General features: G+C 42.9%; 1 protein-coding gene across 2 annotated transcripts in view; it reads left to right on the top strand.

Moving 5' to 3' along the window:
• LOC129120120 (endonuclease domain-containing 1 protein-like) overlaps window positions 1–26410 on the top strand; it is a 164111-nt gene that overhangs the window by 59104 nt on the left and 78597 nt on the right. For both annotated transcript variants that reach the window (XM_077179270.1, XM_077179269.1), the window contains exon 3: window positions 671–753. The gene's annotated coding sequence lies outside the window, so the exon portion shown is untranslated. The remainder of the gene's footprint in view (window positions 1–670; window positions 754–26410) is intronic.

The following is a 26410-nucleotide window of genomic DNA, read 5'->3' as shown; positions in this document are numbered from 1 at the left end:
CATAGCTCTACTTAGATTTTTCTGTTTGTTTTTCTGGTTGCTTGCTCTTCTTTTGCTTCAATTCCCAGTAAGGTATGGATATAGTTTTTCTATTTCTGTAGATTTCTATAGATTTTCTATAGATTTGAGTCCAAAGCACAAAGCAGGACATAAGGAACAACCCTTCCAATATTCAACTCCCACTGAAGTGTCTTAGGGTGCCTGGAACACAGGGGTACCAGGTATGACCCCAAACCAAGAGGAAATCATCACCTCTCTGAATTAGGTGCTGGAGGCCAGCAAAGAACACTCACAGATCTGAGAGAACACCACAAAGATATCTTTGAGCAATAAAATCCTTTAAAAAAAAATGTTTATTCACTTTATCTGTGGCTACAAGGAATTTCTTTGGTCAACTCTGCAGTAGGTTTTGGAATTTTATTTCTAGTTTGTCAGTGTTATGCTCAAACCACCAAGCAGTCTCCAAGGTTCATCTTGATAGAGCAGTTTCAGGAATACTCTGGCAATCAAAATCAGAGAAACAGTCAAGAAGGATGGAAATATTTTCCAGTGTTGACTAAAAGCAAGCAGTAAGCTTGAAGCATTACTTAACAATGTAATGAGAAACGTCAGTTCAAGCAAATACTTTTATTTTTTTTAAACAGAATTTGTTTTCTTTGTTGTGTTGCAGAAAAAGAAACGGTGGCTGAGTTGCACAAGTGAACCAGGACGACGCAAAATTAAGTCAAAGAGGAATGCTCATTTTCCTATTTTGTAAGTCTGTTGGTCAACTTTACTATAAGGCATCCATTTAATTATAGAGGCCATTAGTTTTCCTCATTTCCTGGTTTGTGAGTGCAGTTTGTAGAACTGTCTGGGTTCCCTGTTTTTGAGCTCGATGTGAGGGGCACAAGGTGGATCTTTTCTCTGCCTTTGCCATTACTGTGTCAAGGCACAAAGGAGGTCAAGGCTGGGTTGTGTCTTAATTATTGTTGTAGCTGTGCTGATCCAAGGATGTGGAGAGGAGAGGTTTGAAGGCAAGAAGGGCTGGAAAGGGATTTTGGCCTCCAAAAGTTGTATTTGGCCTCCAAAAGTTGTATAGTAGTATTGTCTGTAATATCAGCTGGTGTAAGAAGAGTTTGGACCTTACTTTGAAGCTGTTGTATTTTGGCTGAGTATTTTGGAATACATTTAAAATGTTCACTTGGGTACTGTAAGAGTTCATGGTTTGATGGGGCTTGGAGCAGCCTGGTCTAGTGGAAGGTTTAGCACAAGAGTTTTTCCATTTTGGTCAAAAGAGCAGCGTGTTCTTCAGGGGTATTTTGCATAGCAAGCCTTGCAGACCATCCTTGTGATTCACTTGCAGTATTCAATAGCACATTTTAGAGAGAGCTGCCTCCAACTGTCTTGAACAGAGCGTGTTCTGTGTGGTAACAACATCTACCCTGCAGTTGTAATAACAAAACCCAAGGTGCTTTTACTGAATCTGGTTTCACACCAGCTAACAAGTGGACTCATTATAAGATGATGTGAGGTTTTCTATGTATTGACTCAATTCTAAAATACCTATAACTCTGCAAAATGCGTCTCAGCTTGTTTACTAAGCGAGAAGTGTATTTTTAATGCATAGGTTTTGAAATTATTGGTGACTCCAGTTTTTCCGACAGCCTTTGTGGGGTGTTTTAGTTAAAATTATTTTGTACTTTTGTGGATACATTTGATTTTATACCTATATCTTTATTTTTTATTTTTTTCTGTCAGAAAAGTTTTTAAGTAATTCTGCAGAGTTGCTTTTTATAGACACTCAATATTTAAAAAAAAAGAAAAAAAAAGTGGTAGAACATGTGTCAGGCATCTGCAATTCCTTCAGCATCATGTTTTCCACAATGATTTAATAGCTATTGAGTCTCCTCAAATATCTTTGTTTCCAAGACCTATTTTATGGTAATAAATCATCTTGGCTGTTAAATTCTTGAAATGATTCAGTAGGACAATCGTTTCCTTAGCACATTCCCTGAGAGATCATAGATAGAAATGGAAAAGTCTTTAACCAGGTCAGCTTTTTCCCTGCAATACATGTGGTCAGTGCTGGAAGTGATAATGAAGTTGCCAGCATTTGTTCTGGTGAACTGCAGTTGTCCAGTGTTCCCTGTTCATTTCTTGCTAATTTACAGTGAGTTTTCTGATAGAGGTACTAAATTGCATTGAGAAATGCTGAGCCAGATACAGAATAAGAGACTTGTCACGGTGTGGTGGAACTTTTAATTTTAAAAAAGATCTGTCTCAAAATTCATATAAAAATACCAGTGAAATCACCCAAGACTTCCTTAATTTCCTCTTCCATTTGCACCTGAGGGTGGTGCAGTCCTTGGGGTAGAGATTGATTTAATAAATTGTCAGATATGTGAGCATGGTTAAGTCATGATACCTGGTCTGTCAGTCTCTGTGGGGTAGTCATGCATTATGTAACCCCTTGTGGCTTTCTGACACCTTGAAAAAAAGACTCTTTAAATTGGTTATTGCTTACTGGGGGCAGGCAAGGAGGTAATTCAGCCAAGAGTAGGTGAGGAGTTTTCTGTACTAAGTAGCTCATCTGGAACATCACGTCTGTAAAGAAAAAGGATGTGTGGTTTTGGTCAAAACTCTGGGCATCTGGAGTTCAGGGAGAGAACCAGCAGGTTAGAGAGGGATTCAAGGAGAGATGGTATCCTTTGACCTAAAGTGTGTATCTCTGAATTACTGCTGGTTTCTTTCTGTGATGTTTTTGAAGTTGAACATCAGATATGGTTGCAACCTCTGTGGTAGCCCAGAGAAGCTGTGTGTGCTCCATTCCTGGAAATGTCCAAGGCCAGGTTGGATGGGGCTTGGAGAAACCTGGGACAGTGGAAGGTGTCCCTGCCCATGGGAGGGGGTTGGAACAAGATGATCTTTAAAGTCCTTTCAAATCAAAGCCTTTTTTATGATACTTGAATCATCCTTTCGGTTGCGTGCTGAGGACAGCAATAAGTTTTGGTCTTATTCACGTAAACATTTCCTTAAAATAATCAGGCTTTGTGATCTGGGGTTCTTGGTTCTCTTTCCTGCCTCAGAAAAGGAAGCAAAGCAGCTTCCCCAAGGTTTAGAGCAGATTAATGTATAAAATTAGATTAAATCTCTTACATTTGTTTCGGAAACGGAAGCCTTGTATTCCTACAGGCCTCACCTGCCAAACAGAGATAATTCCATTTTAACTGTGCATTTTCATCAGGTGCTTTTACTGCCAGGCATAAACCTTCATTTTTTCAGTGATGTCCTTTAAAATGATCCAAAATACCTTTTGTTACAGTCACAATAGAGAACAACCTTTGCTTTTAAAAGATGGGCTCCAAAATTCCATCTGCCCTGTAGGCTCTTGGCAAGAGTACACTGTGTCATGGCATTGTATTGATTCCAGTTGATGTTCTACAGAAAATAAACACTTGTACCATGCACACAGACGTATTTAGGGTTGGTGGAAGTATTTTCTGTCATAGTGCTGTTTGAATTTTTGGTTGGTTGTGTGAGGCTGGTCTTAAAAGGGACCAGATGATCAGAAGCTCTTTACTGGTTGAGGAAGCATTCTGCTAACTAATGAACCTTCCACAGAGTGGCTTTGTCATTTGTGTTTGTCACTTGTACTTGTGAAGTGAGGGCACCAGGGCTGCTTCAGGTCTCAGGCACAACAATAAATATTAATATTTTATCTCTTCATCAGTAAAAGCCCAATATCTGACCTCAGGATGAGCTCACTCCTGCCTCATCTCTGAGCAAGTAGGTATCTTAGAGCATATTCTCTTTTACTCTGAATGAGAAGGAGGGTTTGAAAAGAAAATCACAGACAGCCAGGGTTTGTAAAAAAGCCATTTTCCTCTTCAGGTGTCCCTTTTCTTTTGAGAAGGTCCATGGGTGTGGATGGCATGAAAGGAGACAAACCCTGAAGGGGTCAGTGAGGGGAGTAGCCATTCACTCAGGCAGTGGGTATTCAAAGAGAAACTCTCCATTTGACAGTGCTGTCTTCTAGATGACTTAGAAACATAAAAACACCAGTTGGATTTAAAAGAGAGCTTTTAATTTCTGTCAGACGTGAAAGTACCTTGTAAGTTTAATGTGTGCTTTGCAAAAAAAGAGGAGCTTGCTAAGATGAGTTCTTAGATTTCCTTTTTGTGCCTTGTCTCTTGGGGGGTGAGGTGGCTCCACAGAGAAAACTCTGGCACCAGCATGGACACTGAGAACCTTTCATGTGTCTTTTGTAGGAGCAGTCCTTGTGCCACATGAGCTGTGTGCTGGTGTGATCTGTGTTACTCACTGCTCTTCATGGGGCTAAAGGATGGTTTGTCAGTGTTTTGGATAATTGCCTCATCTCTGCCTGCAGTGAGGTTTATCTGCATCTGAACAGATAATACATAAAATGCATTATACATGATATTAGTGCAGGAAATAGAAGCATCATAAATATATATATTTAGTAGCATCTTAGCAATTTCAATTTTCATAGTTTCCAAGCAATGTTTTTTCTCTTCATAGGATGGAGTGCTGCTTCAAATCTGTATTTAGTGTGCCCATATGAAAAGAAATTTGGCTTTAGATAAAAATTTAGGACTTTCTTCTTTTTTCCTGTTTTCTTGGCTCTGAAATACCAATTCCTTTTATATTCTATGTGTACAGATGAGGAGATAATGGCTGAGATACCACATCAGTTAAAAGGAACGTCTAAGCAGTCCAGAATTAACACTTAAATCTATGTGGAAAACCTTGCTGGAGTGCAAAATGGATTTAGGTTTTTAAAATGAAAGCATGGTAGGACACAGAGATGGAGCCTGCAGATCTCTGTGTTGTTTTTGCTTCTCATCTGTTGCATAAGCTTGGACAAGCTGCTTTGCATTTTCCTGCTTCATTTCTCCTGTCAGAGATCTGTGTGTTTCACTTGCTGTTGGTAAAGCACTTCAAAATCTTGAATTAGTATTATCATGGACTTCTCTGAGCTTACTTAAAATCCATTTCCTTCTCACTTACGCTTTCCTAAGGACAAGAATAAATAGAAATTTCTTTTTTTCCCAAATGCTGTGGATTGACTGATACTCTGCAGCTGCTCAAGGTCAGATTTAACTGCTCCTTTCTGCTGTCTGAGCATCCCCTGAGCAGCTCCAAATCCAGAGTCCTGTTGGGTTCATTGTGTCTCCAATTCTCTTAGGGACATGGTCTGTCAAGAGGTGTTTCCTTCTTCATTGTATTCAGCAGCTTAGAATTTCCAAACCTCCTGGTGTAACAGACCTTCACAGGCTGATCTTGCACAGAAATCAGCCAGAGCCTGGAGCACTGTGTGTGGGTGGCTGACCTGGGTGATGCTGCAAACTCAATTTGTAGCCCCCAAAAGCACTGACAGGGTATCAATGATCTCTGCAGCATCCTCAGGTGTGTGGCACAGCACCTGAGCACCTCCTCACCTCCTGGTCCTCAGGAGTGCAGGACATGGTCTGTCAAGAGGTATCCAGCAGCTTAGAATTTCCAGGCCTCCTGGTGTAACAGACCTTCACAGGCTGATCTTGCACAAAAATCAGCCAGAGCCTGGAGCACTGTGTGTGGGTGGGTGGCTGACCTGGGTGATGATGCAAACTCAGTTTGAACCCCCCAAAAGCACTGGCAGGGTATCATTGTTGTTCTCTGCAGCATCCTCAGGTGTGTGGCACAGCACTTCAGCACCTCCTCACCTCCTGGTTCCCAGAAGTGCAGGGCTGATGTTCCTGTGCCTAACTGGGGCACAGTGAGTGTGAACCTCAGTGCAGGGAGACGTTCCTCTCCTCAGGTGCTGCTGCTGCAAATATGTGGAGTGAATTCAAGCAGGAATTAGAGGGTGTGGATGCAGTGGTTAACCAGGAAAGTGCATTGATCCTGCTCAGCCAAGTGTTGCAGAAATTTAGCTTGCAGAGTGTTAAATCACTGCTGTTAGAAGAAGCCCCTCTCCAGTGAAACATCCCTGCTCAGAAGCAGCTGCCACACTGCTGGGCAGCTCTGCCTGCTCCATTTAAAACATTACCAGCATCCTGGCAAGGATCCCAGGGACAGAGCTGAGGAAGTGGATGGTGTAAAAGCAGAACTGTTTGGGCTTTTTGTTCTGCCTCCATCCCTCAGCCTTGCTGGGACTGTGCTGTGACAGAGCATCTGCATCCCACGTCTGGAGACACGGAGAGTGAGCTCCTGAAGGGTGGCTGCTCATCCCTGGGCTTCCGTTCAGGGGTGTTAAAAGCCCTGCAGGCTGTACACAAGCGAGCTGTAATTTATTTTAATTAAATACAATAGCTGCGTGCACGCTGCAGAAGGGATAAGACAGGGATTCCCCACCTCTGATTTATCGTCTTGCTGTTTGGATTTCTTTGCCATTGTCTTCCCACTCACAGATTTACGCAGGGATGTCTCATCCTCTCCCTCCTGTGCTGTTAGCAATGGCATCTGTCTTTCAAAATACAATTTTTCTTAAATTTTTCTGTTGTTGAGAAGCCATTCTTGCTGTGTATAGCAGAGATGTCCCTGCCTTCCTGACACACACCTGTGCAACGTTTATTTTAGTCAGAGAGCTACAGGAAGCAAAGTCCCCATCCTTTGGAAGCCTTCTCATAGCTGATTTTTATTTTTTGAATTAAGGAGCTGGGAGTACCCACCCTGGGGCTGGCAGGCAGCCTGGCAGGAAGCTGGACAGACTGGCCTACTGGCCAATCTTGTTGCCTTTTATAGAGCTTTTTGGTTAAATCAGCACATTTCCACGCAATTGATGCTTTGCAGTGCAGAATTGTTGTATTTGGGAGAGTTTTGGCTGGCTCTGGTTTTAGTCTGCAGATTGTGACTTTGGGAGATGGTTCACTAATTTTAATAATTACTAGAGATGATTTTGTGAGGAGAGAGGAGGTGTTTCTATGGAAGAAAATAATTTTGGAATAATGCTTCTCAGCTGGTGTGAGGGATTGCACTGTTGGGGTAGGTGAGTTGGCTGGCAGCAACCTCACAGTCCCCATCCACAACTCTTGAACAACAGCTCTTTCTGATCAAATTGCTGCCCAGTGTTTTTTTTTTTTTTTGAATGGCTTACCTGGGGGAAATGAAAACCATGCAGGACCTGGATATCTCCCACCTCTTTTGGTAGGGCAGAGCAAGAGCAGTCAGTGGGGCAGCAAAGCCTGGAGGAGCAGCAGAAGCCTTTGGGTCTGGAGGGCAGCTCCATCCACACAGCCGTGCCTGCTGCTCCATCAGGAGTCGTGGAAGGAGTTGAGGAATGTTTGAAGGAGCTGGGGCTGTTTATCCTGGAGAAGAGGAGGCTTAAAGGTGACCTTATTGCTCTCTTCACCTTCCTGAAGGGAGGCTGCAGACAGGTGGGGTCGGTCTCTGACAGAACCAGAGGACACAGCCTCCAGCTACAGCAGGGAAGGGACAGGTTGGATATGAGGAGAAATTTTTTCACCAAAAGAATAATAAAGCACTGGAATGCTCTTCCCAGGGAGGTGGTAGAATCACCATCTCTGGATGTGTTCAGAAAAAGACTGGACATGGCACTTGGTGCTATAGTCTGGTTGAGGTGTTAGGGCATGGGTTGGACTCAATGATCTTAGAGGTATCTTCCAATCTCATTATTCTGTGATTCTATGGGACTCTGGCCTTCAGGTCATGGAATTGCTGGGAGGAAGCCAGGCTGCAGGTTGAATGATGTTGTCATTTTCTGGACTTCCTCAGCATCTCATGTAAAACCCCTCAAACCCACTGGCACAGCAGAACCATCAGTGCAGCACTTGAGACAGATCAGGCTGATCTTGAGCGCATTTTCTCTCTTAGATCTCTTCAATAAATGAATCCGCCTCCTTGGAAGGTTCTCTGGATTACGCAGCATTTTGAGGCTCTGAGTTTGCAGTGAATCACTGCAGTCCCGTCCCGCAGCCCCAGGAGCTGACGAGTGCCGGTTAGCCGCGCCCGGAGTGGCCGGTGGAGACCGCGGATTCCGCCACTGCCGGGTTCTCCGCAAGATCCCCGGGTAGCGGTTCCGTCTGCGGCCTGGGTGGCGCAGGCCAGAGCGGGACTACGAAGCACTGAGGCGAAGGAAGGAGAGAGCAGACACTGGTATGGCTGCCAAGATGCTTTATTGTCCCAGACAGGACCAGTGATGGTGTCAGAGAAGGACCTTTGGGGAGGCACTGATAAAGGGGATGGGCGTGATGGGAGGAGACGTGAGGGAACCAAAAAACGAAGCCCAGGGGAGGAGCGAGGGACACACCTGAACCAATAAGGATTGCATTGCACAGGGAGGGAAAAGGCTCAGGAGACAAATCATATCTTAAGTAAGGGATAATTGGCATAGAAATTTCTCGAAATAAAAGGGGGTGGTTACGGTGATGGACAGGGAAACTGGGCAGCACCAGGAGGGAGGAGATAAACTCATAAGGACATAAGGGGAAGGAGTAGGGGATCGGTCACCTTGACAGACAGGTCACTGGCGGGAAAACAAGGGACAAACAACTCAGGGACAAACCATTATGAGGGAGGAACGTGGGGAGGGTCAAACCATAATCTCAGTTTATAAAAAATAACCAACTTTACAGCAAAACCTGTATAAAACACACAAGGCTACAAATCACAAATTAGCATTTCCTAAAAAAAATAATGTCAAGTGAAATTGGTCTTTGCTTAAATTGTTGCTGCTTTCAGAGTAAACATGAATGTGACCTGGATTCTCAGAAGCAGCTCATGTTGTCGTGGCCTTAGAGTATTCCCTAGAATGGATCTGATGTTTACACAGACATAAATAATCATCTGTATAATTTTGCTGAGCCACTCTTAAATGGAGTGCCATCCACCAAGGGAGGATATATTTGGAAGTACAAAATACTTTATATGTTTGGGTTTTGTTGTTGGCTTTTGGAGCTCCAGTATTTGCACAGTCACTGTGTGAAAGCTGAATTTGTAAACCCCACTGGAGGAGAACTCAGATGATAACTGAGAGCACCAGTGAAAAAATAAATAGGAAAACTCTCCTATTGTGTAATTAGTTTGAGTAAGTTTAGTGGTTCTTGTGTACATGGAGTGTAACTTCACAGGATCCCATCCAGGTACACGTAAGTAGTAAGAGATAAGTAGTTCCTCAGAAATCAGAGGAAGTTTAATCTTACAAAACTTATAATAGGAAAGTGTGGCCTTTTTATCCAGAGGCTAAACTAGTTAAGCAAACATCTAATATTGACTTACTTCTTAGTCTGGTTTTGGGTGTGAAAAGTATCTCTACCCAAATGAAACATGCCTCTTTTTTAACTTTTGTTAAAAAAGAGGCATGTTTGATTTTGGTAGAGATACTTTTCCCCCAAAGAGTGTGTGTGCCATGAGCTCCTGCCTAAGCCAAGGGTGACTCTCTTAACTCCCTTTGTGCTTTCTGTTTTCTCCCTGTGCTCTGCTCCGGTGCTCAAGGGGCACAGGGAAGTTGAGGTCTCATAATGTGGCTGTTGTTAAATAAAACTAAACTGAGATTCAAGCCTTCAGAGCCTGCAGGAGTAAGTCTGCAAATTAGTTTTTTCCATACCCAAGACGCGTGAGTCAGATTTTGCTAAATGAGTCAAAGCTGTCCTCAGATTCGTTTAAGACACACTCATGGATGTGTAAATTAGACCAATATTAATACTGTGCACAGGAATGGCTTCTGAATCTATGTAGTTTGCACTGCCCTTGTGAGTGCCAGGGTGGACAGAGGTGATGAGGAGGGGCAGCAATTCAGGTTTGCCTGGGAGCCCAGGAAGGGTTGGGAATCCTCCTGCAGCACGGAGGGTGCACACAGGCTCCCTTTACTTCTTTGCTGCCCTGGGAGTCATCCGGGGCCTGAGAGGTGTTAATGTGGGTGTGCTCATCCTGGGTGATGCTGCTCAGCTCTGCCTTCCTCCTGACAGCCCCACAGACACCAGCATGGCCGTTGTCCCTGGGATTGAGAACTGTGGCAAAATCCTGCTCGGCTCATCCCTTGGGAGACGTGTTGGGCTTCCAGACACCGCTCTCACAGCAAGAGCAATATTCTCCTAATGCCTTCCTGGAAATAAATGCCTTCCCCCATGCTTTCCATTCCCGATGCCAACATTCCTGTGCATAAAGCTGTCCTCCCAGGTCAAGTGTCTGGAGCTGCCACCCTTCACCAGGATGTGAGTCCCGCATAGTTTGCTGGCTGTGTCATGCAGGAACACTCCCTTTCCTCAGAAGGAACTACATGGCCATTAAACCTCGAGCCACAGGAACCTTCCAAGTCTTAGTTTCTTCTTCTCTGTTCCTGTGTTTAACCCTCCCTCTGAGAAATCTCTCTTTGGATTGTGACTTTTTGACCGGGAAGTGAATTTGATGGCTCCGTTCTCAATCGTCGCTCTTTGACTGGCCACAGTCAACAAACATCCTAATATTGTGCTCAGAAAAGTGACTAATCCCTCCTGTGTTGAATGAACTGGTAGACAGGCATGCATTTATTTTCCCTGTTCCTGTGTGTAATCAAACTAAAAGGAATTTTTGAAATTTGCTTTTTTTCCGCAGTTCTTTTGGTGGGGACCCAGAGGAAGTGAGTGATAGAATTCAAATGTAGCAGTTGAAAGATTTCTGCCATTACTTACTTGTGGTACAAAGATGGGTTGGCAGCATCAGATACATGATATGCACAATGTCTTGTAGGTCCCTGGATGGTTTTAATTCTTCTATAACTCAAACCAGCACTGTGTTGTCTTCACTCTCAATGAAGAAAGTCATGTTTTTTGAAATTTATGTCGTTTAGATCATTCAGATCTTCATTATCTTTTCTAAAGAGTTTTGATTTATAAGATGATGATTGTAGAAGAGTGGAATTCAGGATTCCAGCAGCAATTCTGTCACTTTTTTCCCTCTAGTTTAATTCTGGCAAAGTTTTGTGAAGCACAGTGTTTAAAAGGTGTTCTGTACTTTTTTTACTCGTTTTCTGTCTCGTTCCTGACTTGTTCCATCTATGTGAGTTTGTGACTCCATTACCTTACTTCATCTCCAATCTGCCAGTAATTTCTGAGTTAATTAGCAAGAAGCTGACAGCAACAGGTTTGAGATTTTTTTTTGTGCTAAGGTTTCATTTTGGGAAACTCTTGTGTTCCAATTGGAGAAAGTATCTTTTGCCTGAGGGAATTCAGAAGTCTGCTTCCCTGTCATGCTGACCTGCAAAGCTGTTTCTCTCTCTGATGTTCATGTAAATTTTTTATTTCTAAGGAATTTAACAAGATTCACCATTGTCAGTTGCCTCTTTCTGACAGCTGCTCGAGAAGGTAGTTTAAAGTAAGTCTGTAATTTTTTGGCACCTGTAGCTGAGTAAGATAAACCCAGTCCTGATTCATACCAATAATCTAGTCACTGTTGTATGGGTGCAGAGTCTCCCAGAAGGTGTTTTGTGTACATGAGTGCTTTATCCTATTCCCTGCAGATGGTTAGGGATGCTGGAGTGATTCCAGAAAAGACAGATTTAAAATCAAAACTCACTTTTATTCAGGATTTTGCACCACTTCCTGGACAGTATGATAAACAGTTACTTGGAAAAAAAAAAGAAAACTTTTTATCTTGTTTGGAATCTTTCTTGGGGTTGCTGCCCCACATGCTAAAGACAGATCTGGCTGTTTTGATGTACAGGAAAATGCTTGAGGATCCGGTGTTTAAAGACTATGAAAAACCACTTTAGGGAGTACCAGTTGTATTTTCAACCACATACATTATTGCTCAGCTCTTTACATGAGGCATGTGCCATGTCTCCTCAGGCAGTACAGAGAAATCTGTCTTCATTGAATCTGTGTGTCATTTTTAAACACATAAAATAATAAAATGACATTGTTTTGAAACACCAGACAGTATCACAAACCCCACATATAAAATTCACCCCGTTGATTCATGTTTTGTTGCGACGCTGTGTGAAATAGAATTGAGGTTTCTGACCCCTAAGAAAATGAATTGCCATTATGGTTTTGTTGTCTGCACACGTAAAGTCTGTGTTTCACCAAGTGTTTGTCAAAAGGGAGTGGAGTCCTTCACTATTCAAAAGAGGGCATCACATTAAAACTGAGCTCGTACCACAGTGTATTTTTTTCTCTCTCCTCTTTTCCATTTTTGGGTCAGATGATTCAGGTTTTCCTCAGTGCTTTTAACCTTTTGCCATCTGACTGAGCTGCTCAGTGGACAGCAGAGCTGTGAGGGCATCACTGAAAAAAATGCCTCTGCTGGGAGAGCTCTGTTTCACTGTCTCACAATGTTTGCTTTCAGTTCTTAGCTCTTTGTTACTGTCTATTTTTCCTCAGCACTCAAGTGGCATCCCGGTAAACATTCCTATATTCTTTCACCTCTAACACTTTCCCTTCTAGTGGAGAAATCCATGTGTGAGATAGAGGGGGAAAAAGGATTTGTAGCTCATATAATTTACCAGCTCTTCATAGAAATGTAGACTTAATTGCTGGCAACAGAGCAAAAAACCAGACCATTACTGTTTCTTACTGTCATTTGGACAAAAATTTCCATACCTTGCTGGATGTTACATCATAAAATCATCCTCATACTTTGTTCCCCAAATAATAAAGTGAGTGAACCCTTTAACTTCCTTTGTGAAATGCAGGAGAGAATTTCCAGTGCACTTGTGGGCTGCCCTGTCTTTTAATATTTTGAAATCTATTTTAAAACATTCATAGGGGTGTGCAAGTGCACAGGAGTGTGCAGCACAGCAGTGATTTAGCTGGATTATTTGGAGGCAGAGTGGTAGAGATGGCAGAAATATATTTGAAAATACCCTCCAAATAGTTCATGTGGTTCTTGTGCAGTACAGAAATTCTTCACTGAGCAGACCTGAACCAATGATTGTGTTTGAAAAGCAGAGGCTAAATCATGATTTTAAAATGGCTTTACGTCCTCACGAAGACCAAGTATTTTATCTTATTTTGAACATCATAAATCTGCCCAAGGCAACAGAGTTAGAACAGACCCCCATTGCTGCAAGTGAAAGCTGAATTTGGTCCTTCTTGTTCTGTGCTTTTTACTCATGTGATAATCTTTCCATAAATCATATACTTGAAAGGTTTTACTTCCTCCTTTTACCAATCAGATCATGTAAAATGCAGATGAGCCCAGCTTCTGGTTTATTAAACATCAGCAGAGCACCCCCTCTAAATCCCCTTTGGTCACACCAGCCCTTTGAAAAGAAGACAGCAAGAATGAGACAAACTTTGACTGATAAAGCAGAGTTTTTTTGGTCTCCTCCCTTTCTTACTCTGACCTGCACTTTGCTTTCGCTATAAAGCGAACGTAGAAATGACCCTGTGGGAGTGGTGAAACTGCAGCACAGAAACAAAAACTATTTGGATTCACCCGAAAGCTGCTCATTCGCTTGCTCCTCTTTTTATTAACGGCTCCAAGCGTGCAGCCTGTCTTGTTCTGACTACGTGTCTGTCAGCAAGAGCAGAGGTAATTCTTCATGTGTCTCTTTCCTTTTAATAGTGCTTTAATTTTGCCAGAAAAGCTATTTATATCTTTATGATTATCTGTTATTTTAACTACTTTAAATATGTGCTTAGTGCTGCCTCCTTTTCCAGTATGTTTTTTTTGAGTAAAGAAAAGGGGGGAGTTTAGATTCAGAACCATGTTTTACAGGTGGAAATCCCAGCTGTCTTCACTGGAGGTTGCAAAGCAGCTTTCAGCAGACATCAGCAGCCAAAATTCAGTCTATAATAGGTTTTTGTTTTAATCATCCACGTCTACCACGATGAACATCTCTGTGTGCTGTTGGTGTTGCCAGCACTTTCGTGTTAGGGAAAGTACATTACTGTAAACTGATGAGCAAGTTCTTGTTGCTGTTTGCTCTGGCGGGGTGGGATATTTTTAGAAAGTCGCTTCAGAAGTGTAGAACTTCCTGATACTTTTTTTGTTATTTCTCTTTGGACTCAAAACGCGGGACTGGCAGCGATAAGTTCCGAGAGGATCGCTCTCCCAAGGCACGGAATTGTTCCTGGTCCTTGGCTGCCAGTGCAGGTTGTTAGAGTTATGAGAGCAGAGGTATGTTAACAACCAAAGAAAAGTTTGGTTTGGCTGGTGGCTGAAGCAAAAAAACCTCTTAAATATCACCGGGTAATTTCGTGCTCTTTAACGCCTTCGCAAGGTTTTTGCGTGAGGGAGGGAAGGAAGGAAGGAAGGACAAACGGAAATCCTTTAGATTTTGGTAGCACTACCTTAGATAGCCCCTTCTGGAGCTGTTCCAGAAATATTACTGGGTGTATTTCTATGTTCTTCACATGCAGCGTTTCCCGTTTAATCCTGGAAGGTCTTGGTTCTTCTGGCTTGTGTAGCACCAGCAAATGTGGTCACTCTGTGAATGTGTGTCTGTGTGTGCAAGGGGAAGTGGTGGCTGTGTGGGAAATGGCAAGATGACAGGTTTAAGGAAAAAAGGACCCTCTGGTTACGTGTCCTGATTTTAAAAGAATATTGCCAAGTGCTTAATGACATGTGTCAGTGTGGCTTCTGATGTTTGCAATAATTTTCATGGCTGCAGTACAGGTCAGTTTGTCTCAGAAAATGTAGATTTTCTGAAGTGCTCAGTGAACTCTGTATTTGTCAGTGCAAGGACTCGGAAGAACAGCAGTCAACTGTATTGAGCAGGGAAAATGTACATCAGAACTGTAAAGTTAAAGGTTAAAATTAGAGTTCTCTGCCTGTGATCTTGGGCACGTGATTGTATTCTTCCGTGTTGCAGTTTCCTATCTGGAAAATCGGGATTAATATTCCCTCTTGGTAGATGCGGTGCTTAGGGACATGGTGTAGTGGTGGACCTGGCAGGGATGGGTTAATGGTTGACTCAATGATCTTAGAGGGCTTTCCCAACCTTAATGATTATGCTTTTATTTCCTTACGTGAAGAAAACGGAATTAATTCGTTACTGTTGTTGTCTCAACATAATCCGTAGGAACCAAGCATTGTTATAGTCAGGAATTCTTCCAAGTGACCATAAAGATTTGACAAACAAGACACGATGAGTTACAATTAATGGTTAAACTCTATTCCTATAGCAGCTCATGCCAGTACTCTGATTGCTTCTGTTGAGTTGCAAGCTGATTAGAACCTAAAATTAGGTTTGTTGAAGAGCAAGAGGAGTTTACATGAAGGGTAGTCATTACCATCAGCTAAATAAGATTTTATTAAAATTAAAATTGTGCAGTAGTACATGGTAGGGGGGATTGGAACTAGGTGATCTTGGAAGTCCCTGCCTAACCTGACACCTTCAGTAACCAACCCAAGATAACAAAATTCTCACAAATATATTTCCTGGCATGGCAGTTGTATTCAATGATTAACTGTGTGTGGCTTTTTAAAAATTCTTTTTAATGCGTATTTCTCCAGACTTAAAAAATAACTCAGCTCTTTGAAATTTGGATTTCAGCCTCTTTGCTCAAAAGCTGTGAATGTGCTAACATACATTTACTGGGTATAAGAAGCTGACTAAGTAGAAATGCAGTGTACAGTAGATAAGCAAGGTGATGCTGTCTCTTCTTGCTCTATTTAATTTGGGATTTAAAGTGGTAGATCAGTGAATTGTTCTTTAAATATTTGTAGTTTTGCCACCCATTTCCAAGTTTTTAAGGGAGGAAAGGTTGTCCTCATTTTTGTTGAAAAATGGACATGAGAGGAGCAGAATTTTCCACTCCCTGGCTTGCTGGGTCATGCCTGGGGTAGACTTGGTGTCCCTGTTGTCAGTAAAATGAGGCTAATACATGAAGTTGCTCACAGGTTCAGAAATTCTTCACTGATTCTAAGCCCCTATGAAAACAAGAGATGGGAATTTACAATTAGTGCCAGTGTTTTTAACTGGCTTTTAGAACCAAAACTTTGCAATGAGTTTGCACCTACATGGCAGCTGAAGAACCTGCCTATTTTTTGTCCTTTCTTTCAACCCTCTGCTTAACCACAGCACACATCAAAGTATTGCCAAAAAATAGGAGCGTAGGAATTCATATTTGAAGAGCATTATCCATAGATGACTTCATGTTTATTCCAGTCTTCCTTATTTTGAGGTTCTGAAATGCTTTTGTAACTTTTTCCATTCACATTCCCTGCCTTGAACTGAAGCCATGTTGAAAATGATTTTGCATTCTCTAACGAAACTTCCAAAATTTACGTCCAGCTCCAGCAACGCTTTACTGCTATAGCCCTTTTTTTCCTAATCTGCAGAAAGGAGCAAATGGAAATGAATAGAAGCTGGCATGTTTCTTCTTGTGCAGTTTTATTGGTGTGCATGTTTGTTCATTTGTCTCTTCACTTGTAGAATTCCATGATCTTACAAAGTGGTTTGCGGTTTGGTCTGAATTGGGGAGACTTTCCTATTTTTCACATTTCAACCATTTCTGACATTTTCATGCGATAGAAACAATGCAGCAGAGGAGCCACTGTTCTTTTGAAAATAGCCATTAGATGCACTGGTGCCATCTCACTGCTTCGAGAAGATTTAAAGAGCATCTTGATAGATTTTTGAGCATATTTTAATGAAGATTTTTAGAAGCCCATTCATTTGTATTTCCATGCCCAATTGTCCAAAGCTTGCTAACAGGGATAGACATATCCCAAAATGTGGGTTTTATGCACAATCCTGATAAGGGTGCCTGCAGTTCTTGCTGATTTTTATGTGGTATATCTGGGTTGCTGCTCACCTACAGTCACCCATTACGTTGTTCTCGTGCTTTGACTTAAAATGGGGGAGAATCTGGGTGTATCCTGAGCAGCAACACGTGGAACAGGATTTGGTCAGACCTATGACTACTGGAACGTGGATTTGAGCGCGATGGCAAATCCACAGCTGTATTTTCTTTCAAAAGCAACACTCTGTGCTGTACACACTGTAACAACAATAATACTCTGAAGAGGTCACATTGATCCACAGTGGAGTTCACTGGTCCTCAGACTTCAGCTGAGGTCAGTAATGAACTAAAACAACCTTTCCAGCATTTGCTTTTCCTAGTAATGGTGCCAGTGGAGGAGCTGGGAACGACCTCCTGGAGTTTTCAGGGAAACTCATTGTTCACATAAACCCTGAGAAGGAATTTCCCTTCCTTCTTGGCCTGCTAGGTATGCAGTGAACCATACAGTTTGCTTTAGCTAAATACCATCTGCATTTTATTTTTGTTTTGTTTACTGACTTTCCACCCTCCAGAGTATCACTGTGTTGTATAGTCCACCTTTGTCAGCAGCCTAAGATTTGCTGCTGGTGTTATGCAAGTTGTTGGTCATGGAAAAAATGGAAATAGGTGTAAATTTCACCTGTATTGTGCCTTCAGGGGAACGGGCACAAGTGCTTTGGTTGTTTTGGGGCTGCAGTTTGCCTAGGGCACGTGTGGTTACGTATTTTGTCCCGGTGGACCTCTGTGTGCTGGGACCTGCACTCCTAGGAAGACATCACTCTCCTGAGGGTGGAAGTGGCTTCTTGGTTGTCTCTAAAGAACATCCAAAGCTGGTGCACTGCAAGGACAACCCCTGACCAGGATACCAGGAATCCTCTTTGGGAGCTGGTGTGCGTGGTCAGGCTGGTGACATCCGTGTGCAGAGCTTGGGGTGGTGACACTGAGGTGGCCAAACAGCAGAGCAGCCCTGTTGACTCTGGGCTTTCTGGTGGTGGAAGATTTGTGCAAAGACAGGAACTGCTGTGTACAGGCCCTCAGGTGCTGTGTTAGAGGAACAGGGCCACGTTGCTCTGGGATCCAGGCTGGATCCGTGCCTCTCAGAAATACCATGGCCAAGGCAATAAAACCACCCAAAGATGCCAGGAGCTGGCTTTGCAAAGAATAGTATTGTTATTGATAGTTTTTCATTAACTAGGTTACTCCAGCTTCCTGTTATCAGACATATTTGAGAGTTGACTGTGCTGTATTGTATCAGAGTTCCTTTCTCCTGCTTCATGGTCCAGAAGTTCGGCTTTTCTTTAGAGATAGCATTAAGGTGTTTATTCAGTATCCCTTGTGATCCAAACATGGCCACGTTGTTTGGAGACACAAATCTTCAGTATCACTGCGGTCGCTGTATGAACTTCCTCAAAGCTGGGTAAGATTGAACAATTGGTTAATTTTCAGTGAGCAAAATTTCCTTTTTTTGTACAGAACTTGCCTCCACAAGCAATGTGATGATAGGGCTGGCTGCATGACCACATTTAGTAAAACAGTCTCCTACCAAGGGTTCTTGCTGTTAAATAAATCAAAACACGCTATTTCACTGGCTGATTTGTGGGAAATTAAGTAAAAGTTTTATAATTGGAGCCTCTGCAAATGCTAAATAGCACATCACAATAAAATTGTTCAAGTTCCTTACATAAATTGTTTATATGCTGCTAATCCTTTCTTACAATGAAAAGAGCATTCAGGGGAGTTTTAGTATGGGGAATTTGTATAATCTTGTAGTTACTTACGCATTTGACTTTCATGGTTTGGCTGACAAACCTAGTGACAATTTTTAAACCTGAAGTTCCTACCCGTGCCCAGCTGGAAGTTTCTTGTATGGAATACTTTTCAAATCTCCTATTAGAACTGCAGAATAATCTGGATTACACTGACTCTGCAAAGGAAAGAGATTATACAAAATGCATTTTATTGTCAGTCTTTCAGAGTGAAATTTCATCCTTCTTGCAGTACCTTTGTCCCCAACATTCTGCTAACGATCCTTTCCTTTTCACTTGGCACACCAAGTCCTAAATCTTCGTTCTTGAATGCTTGCATGTTGAAACCTGGGAGAGACCTTCTGTAGCCTTAACCTTTCCTTGCCATGGAGAGCAGCCAGCACATAGCAAACACTGGTGGAGAGTTCGGGATGCGATGGCCAACGCGCGCTCGCTGTGCTGGGAGTGAAATCCCTGGGCTTGGCTGGAAAAATTTAACCCAAGAGCTCCAGATCCGTGTCGCCGCTTGTGGAGGAAGACGTGGAAGGGGACTGGTTCTCAAAGGATTAAGTTCTCAAGGTTTTAGGAGACATAAAGCAGCTTGGTTCACGTGTGCAGCGCTGTGGCCTTTAACACGTTACGTGTACGAGGGCTGGGGGAGGCTCGAGGAGAGGCTGAGCTGAAGTGGAGTGAAAACAGAATTAGGGCTGACCTAAAGTCTGCACTCAAACTCTGGGGAATAGAGCGACGTACTGAGGGCAGCACGGTTGGGTGGAAGTGCATGGTCAAATATTCCCTCAAACCCTCACATTTGGATGGCAAATAAGAACATACTGTCTCTTTTGGTGACCTTTCTTCAATTGTACCCATCTGGTTGCTCCATATCTCCTTGCTCTTTCCAAAGAGGAACTCACAGGGAAATAAATAAGGTATCACCAACTGTGCCAGTGTGAATTTGCTTATAGACATGTGAGCATGAATGGTGTTATGAAATGGAACAAGTTGGGTGTAGGGAATTTTCGGATCCCAAGATGGAAATAATTTCGGAGAAGTATAGACAAGTTTGAAGCATTACGAGAAGAAGTGAAAGTTGGTAGCCTTTTTTTTTTTTTTTTTTTTTTTTGCTGCCACCCAATTCCCTACCTTTTGGCAGCAGACAAGGGTTTTGTTTTGTTTTGATTTTTTTCTCCACGAGACTCAAAAAACATGAACAAGCCTGCATGGATTTTTATAACATGATACTCGCATCATGGGATCACAGAACAATTTAAGTTGGAAGGGACTTCATGAGGTCTCCAGTCCAACCTCCTACTCAGAGCAGGATAAGCTTTCTCTGGCATTTACCTGGTAATGTTGCTGCAAATGAAATTTTAGAAGTGGTTGTGATTATTTAGTCATTGTAGTGAAAAAATACCTGGCAGAATAAAGGCCACTGGTCAATGCTTTGGAAAGAAAATAGTTAATTTCCAAAAAGCAGGTGGTTTTGGGAGATGGAGGCAAAGAGGATAAAGGGAGGATCAGGCACAGGAATAATGAACTTACTTTAATGATGATGCAGAGTTGGGAGACTGTGAATGGTAGGAGGACGTGTGAGTTCCCCTGTTTCAGCAGAGCTGTGTTCCTTACTGGACTGCACTGGAATTGCTGGAAGAATTGGAGATCTGATAGGTCCTTATCTAGCAAAGTGTTTTATGCATGTCAGCAATCCACATGAAATTAGGATCTTGTGCACTGAGGCCTTAATTTTTAGTAACAGTTACTTCTGAAATTCCTCTATGAACTGAAAGAACGACAAGAAAAATAATAATGAAAATATTATAAGTCTTCTAAAAAATGGGATTTCCTGGCTTCATAATTAGACGTAGTGGACTGACTTCAGAGTCTGAGTAATCCCAGTTAAGACTGGAGACCATTATTGCTGAATTTAGATGATATTTGAGGTGAAAATAATGTGACACAAATGTTGGACCTGGAAAGAAGTGGAAGGCTCATTATTTTTGTGTAACTAATGGAGCTGAGGTACCAGCTGAGGCCAGTGGAGGGATGTGGGTACATGTGCTGAGGGAAGAAATTACATGACAAATCTTAGCAATATCCAGCACATTTGGAAGAAGAGACATTCAGATAAGCCCCTTTGCAAAGCAGGAAGTTGTGCTTGTTAAAATCAGTCCTTAAAATCAGTGAGCTGCAGGTCTCAGCACTGCTTGGCACTAGGGCTCGTCCAAGGAATATCTTGGCACAAGCTGGGCTTGACCAGGAAATGTTTTTTTCTGGAGCTTAGTGTTGAGGGGGAAGCAGCTTCGCTTCTCTTTGAAGGCATATCTGGGGAAGGTGTATCACAAATGACTCTACCTGAGCAGGTTGATAAAAGCATGTCTGGGTGACAATAAATGTTTTCAGCTTTGCCCTAAGCAGCCACTTCCTTTGAAGTTCCTGTAGTTCCATTATATGATGTTTGCAGTGCTGGGAGAAGTATATCAAACACATTTACAAGGCAGCTTCTATGTTACAGAGAACTCCCAGAAGGTGAGAGAAAAATCCTTACAGAAAAATGAGGACCCTGCTCCCCAGAGGGGATTTACAAGATAAAAATCTCATTTATCCCAGTGTGTTTAGTCCATGTTTTTCTGTGCAACCTGTCATTTCCCAATTTTAGGAGAAAACTGGGAGAAAATCTTTGTCCCTCCTAATTCAGGCTCAACCTGCAGAGGAATTTTACTTCTCTTTCCATAAACCCATCATGGGAGGGGAAAGAAAGAGAATATTGAAAACTGAACTACGACTTAGTTGTCAGGGCAGATAGAGTTAAAAGGGAGCATCTGAAAGAATGTGAGGTTTTAATCCTACATTAATTGTAGTGGTAGTGAGTAAAAATGGGCTGCAGAGTAAAGTCTTTATTAAATAATAGTCTTAGGTGTTGGTTTAAGTTGGGCCTCTAACATGTAGGAAAACTGACTGAGGGATGAACAGTGCAGAAGAGACTTTAGGTGTCTTCAGTCTTTCATACCCAGCAGAAACTGACAGGGTTTTAGTAGCAGCTTTTTTCTTCCTTTTTTTCCATTTAGTTGCATCTCTTGTTCTGGGAAGCGTGTTCTGTCATGGAGTTTTATCTGCAGGACAGTGTGCTTGATATCTGCTTAAGGTTCCAGCATGCTGTACTTCAGATCTTCCATGGACAGCAGCTTGCAGCAGCTGATATCCCTGTTATTGGCACCCAGACACAGCAGGAATGGGGTGGATAAAGGCGCTGTGGAAGCAGGAACCTGCTTCAGATACAGCCACAGAAACAGTGATGGGTAATAGCAGTGCAATGTTAACAAAATGTTCTTCTGTTAAAAGGCAAATACCCCTTCAGACCTGTGCTTCTGCCCTGGGAGACAGCTGCTGGCATTAACAGAGGGGTGTTGGGGCACAGGCAGTTTATAGGAATCTTATGCAACCTCCAGGTAAATGTTCAAACTGGGTGTAGCAGCCTTTACTGGATCAGGTGGGAGGCCAGGACTCAGGTGATGTGGAGCCTGCTTTTATCTTGCAAAGTCATCCTGTTATTTCAGCACAGCACTTACTTTCTCTGTGCATTAGCCTCCTGATTTTTGCAAAGTAAATCTAAAGGTTTCAGTCTGAACAGTCTGAGTGAGGAAAAACACAGGGGTGTAGGGATGGGAAAGGTGTGTTTGGCTCAACTCTGTTGTTCATCAGTACAAGGATAGCATGAAAGATCTCACGTACAGCAGGTGCTGAGGAATCCACTGAATCCATGTGGCTGGTTGGGGTAGGATAAACCACAATTTTATTCTTTTGTTTAAATTCTGAAAAGTGAGATTTGCCAGAGAATTCACAGAATTAAATGAAAAGGTTCCTGTGGAGGGAGATTGGGTAGAGCCGCAGGAATGTCAGCCATGGGAATGCTAAATGAGAATTGCAGGTAGGTAGGTGGATAAACAGGGACAGAAGCTGTAATTACTGCCTGCTGTTTGGAAAGCACCCTGGTGCTCTCCAGGCCTCCCAGTGCAGCCCTGTGCTGCCAACCCAGTGCAGAGGAGCCACAGCTGGCTGCCAGCGATTCATATCCATTTTGTGGAGTGGCTTTGAGATCTGCAGATGATAGAGCTGCTAAGTGTTGTTATGAATGATTCAGAGCTTCTGGCTCCTGTTTCCATACATGGATCATCAGCCTGTCTTCCTCTGCCATTTTAAAATAATTGTCTGAATGTCCTGAATATCTTCGAAGTAGCTTGAATTTGCACTCAGGCGCTGGCTTTAGAAGTGAAGTCTTTCATCTGATACACTTAGCTTTAATTTTGCTTCTTTAATGGGATTCTCTTTACCCAAATTTACATGATTCAGCTTGCAGTCTGTTGGAGGTGATGTTCTCTCCCAGTGATAAATTTGCCCGAGCATCTCCCAGTATGTGTTGGGAGACACGTAGGTAGCTGTGTGTGTGCCACCCGCTTCCATGGGCACAGCAACAATCGGGGGTTTGTTCACTTGTTGCCCAAACAATACTTGGGAAAAGCTCGTGTCCCGCCTGGCTGTCACTTCTGTTGTTGTACTTTGCTCTTGGTGACATCATTTGGTGGCAGCTAAATGAAGTTTATTAATTGTTGGATGCTCTTTGGCCGAGGATGTTGACTTTCTCTGGCATCCAGGCAGGTTTTTCAGAAGAAGCTGCTAATCTACCATAATGCAGTAATTCAGTTATGAGCTTTCGTGAGAGTGGACTGGGGCTGTTTTTGTAGATGGGAGATAAATAAAAAAAGAACTGAAAAGCTGGAGAGGGACTTTTGACAAGGGCATGTATTGAAAGGGGGAATGGCTTTAAACTGGCAGAGGGCAGGGCTAGATTAGCTATTATGAAGAAATTCTTTACTGCGAGGCTGGTGAGGCCCTGGCAGAGGTTGCCTAGAGAAGCTGTGGTTTCCCCATCCCTGGAAGTGTTCCAGGTAAGGTTGGACAGGGCTTGGAGCAACCTGGGATAGTGGAATGTGTCCCTGCCCATGGCAGGGGGTTGGAAGGGACCTTAAAGCTCCCCTCATTCCAGCTGGGGAATGAAGTGAGCATTAAAGTCCCTTCCAACCCAAACCATTGTGTGATTGTCTGAATTAGTTTTTCATTTCTGATTCTGCACCAGCAGGAGAGAGCTCAGAAATGACAGAAGTGCCTGCTGAGTTCCCAGTGAGCGTGGTGCCTCAGAGGCCAGTCCTGGCATGGGGAGCTTGGACAGACAGACACGCATGGGGCACGGCCAGGCCAGTGACGCCCAGGGACACGCAATCAGCTTCCACAGAAGGTGATCCCTGTGCTCTCTCCAGTTCTTCAGAAAGCTGTTTATATACTTGTGGTTGTCTGCTGAGGAGGAGAGCAGCAAGGTCAGCGAGGTTAAGGAAATGCTGGTGCTCATTCTCCTTATGCTGAGAACAAAGCTGAGTGGCCAGGGAGTTTCCAGATAAGATACATCAAAGGCAGCCGTGCTGCAGAGGCCAGAGAAATGTCATGAGTTTCAGCTCTGCTCGTTAATAGCCACGTCCTTGTGACTGTCCATGAGATCCATCCTCTTCACAGTCAGCTTTTCCATACAAGGGGGGGGATCAGCTCTTGGTGCTGTGCTAGAGAAAAACGGCCTCATCTTCCTCCCAGTATTTCCTTCCCTGACTGTGTCCTCTCCAAAAATGTAGATCTGAGGCAATAAACATAATGTGTGACATTGAGGTGGAGTCAGTCGTGAAAAATACAGTCTAGAGCTAGCAGTGCACTTTGAACATCTTGCCCTTAACCACAAGTTTATTCCTCCTTCCTCATAAAAATCCTTCTATTAACGTAAAAGGGTATTGCGTGATGAAATCCACTGTCTGCTCTTTAGGTTACTGTGTTTGCTTTCAAATTCATTCTTTTAAGAGGGAAATGAATCGGTTACTTTCACATTGCCCAAAGTTCTTTGTCCATCTCTGTGTTTTGGGCTAGTGCTACAAAATTTAGTTTAGAGATGTGAGGATGAAAACTCTTGGGAAAAAACTCTGAGGGGCAACATTCTTACTTAGGGTTTTCCATTTAAATAAGTGCACACATAAAAGTTTATGTATGTACTTATCTAAATCATTATCTAAAATCATTATCTAATCATTATCTAAATCATTATCTAAAAGTTCCTTTTTTTTTTTACAGTAGCTTAAAGCAGCATTTGAGAATTTGGTATCACTGTAACTCATCTGACAGGGCTGTGATGTTCCTGGCTTCCCTTCTGAGAGGGAAAACATCCCAAATAACTGCCTGGAATAAGTCAGATGAATCATGTCATGCAAGTGACAGTTTCTTTGCACTGACTTTAAAGGAGTTCCCTGTGACTAACCTCAGATATCAACATCTGTGCTGCAGGTATTTAAATAGAAGTGAGAATGATCCCACTCATGAAGTATTTTCCTTGCTTTCAGTTGGGATGCAGAGTAGTTCATTAGGAGGAAAATCTGAACCAGAATTCCAAGGATTTTCATTTATAGATGATCTACCATTTTCCCCCCAACAAAATATTGCCGTGGGGTTTGTAGTTACACTGAGGAATTTGTCTGGTGGAATACCTGTGGTCTTCATTTAAAAGCAGTCAAGGCACCATGGTATATTCCAACTTGTGAGAGGTTTAGCATCATCCACCACTAGAGAGAGGGATGATCAGAGGGTCAGAGCTGCATCCAAAGGGAACTGGAAAGATTCAGATGAGATTATTGCATCATTATGTTTGAAACTGAATCCTCTTGAGTTGTTTGTCCATTGAAATTAGAGGCCTTGCTGGAATATTTCAGCAGGATGCTACAGCCATGTGTTGATGTCTTACAGACTGGCTGGCAGAGCAGCAGACATTCACACTGAGATGTTCTCTGGTGTGCTTTGAGGAGTATTTGCCCAGCATGTCCATGCTGTGTATACAGGAGCATGTAAATGCACAAATAGTGCCAAACTGATGGAACAGGGAAGAGCAGAATTCCCAAAGAGTGTAGGATGGATGGTGCTATGGCAAAGCTTTCTTGTGCTGCCTCAAGATTGTATTTTGGTCCTTCAGTGAGGATGATGATGGTGAGGGCATTTTGGGCACTAAATCCTACATAAGGAAAAAATTTTTTTTTTTTGGCTGCAGTTCTGGGGCTGAGCTCTTCTTGTTTGGAAGAAGGAAGATGGTATTTTTTCTTCCACCCAGACAAGAAGCACTCTTCTGCCATTGTCCTTTTGGGGTCTATCAACATCTCTCTCTTTCTCCAGCTCAAATTGACAGGATTTTTTCCTTTTTTTTTTTTTTTTTTTTCCATTGACACGAGTGCCCATTCCAGAGACTGAGTCAGATGTTGAAGTGCTCCTAGTAAATTGTTAATCCCTGTCTATTGAAGCTGCCCACGGAGGGAATGTGGGGTGCAATGCCATGACAAGTAGCAGCTCCCAGCGCCCGCAATCGTTACGGTGGTGCTGAACTGACTTGTTCTTCTTTGAGGGAATGTTGCTTGCTTGCTTGGAATGTTGGTACATGCTTGTGCTAATGCACTTTCTAAGTGGGCTGAGTTAAATTAAGGAACTGGCAGCAGGAGGGAGCCAGGAGCCTTAAGGAAGTGGTGCTGCCAGGCTCTGGCATCCCTGCCAAGGCCAGTACACCAGGGCACATCTAGGCACACTCCAGAACGTGTCCTGCACAAGAGGTGACTTGCTCATGGGGCTGTGACTCAGTGTCATGGGCTGCTGTGTGTTTGCTTATCTGTCATGGAGGTCTGTGGAGCGGGAAGTGCTTGACATTTCTAGAAAAGTCACATCTTGCATGGGATGCTGTGGGTTGGCTGCTTTTTCCCCTGTTGTTTGGTGGTGCCCTGACTGTGTCCCTGCCATCAGTTTGTGCCAGTGTTGTGTTGGAGAGGCTGTGGATGGTTTTTGGTCTGTTGAGCTCTCAGGGACGTGCAGAGAGCACAGCATTGCTCAACGCACAGTGGAACATCGGTTGTGCACCCAAAGGCTCAACTCTCACCCCCCTTTGCCATTTTCCTC

The sequence above is a fragment of the Agelaius phoeniceus genome, chromosome 5 (assembly GCF_051311805.1).
Source record: "Agelaius phoeniceus isolate bAgePho1 chromosome 5, bAgePho1.hap1, whole genome shotgun sequence".
Lineage (NCBI taxonomy): Eukaryota > Metazoa > Chordata > Aves > Passeriformes > Icteridae > Agelaius > Agelaius phoeniceus.
Note: the sequence above shows the minus strand (reverse complement) of the source record. Positions and strands in the feature narration are given on the sequence as shown.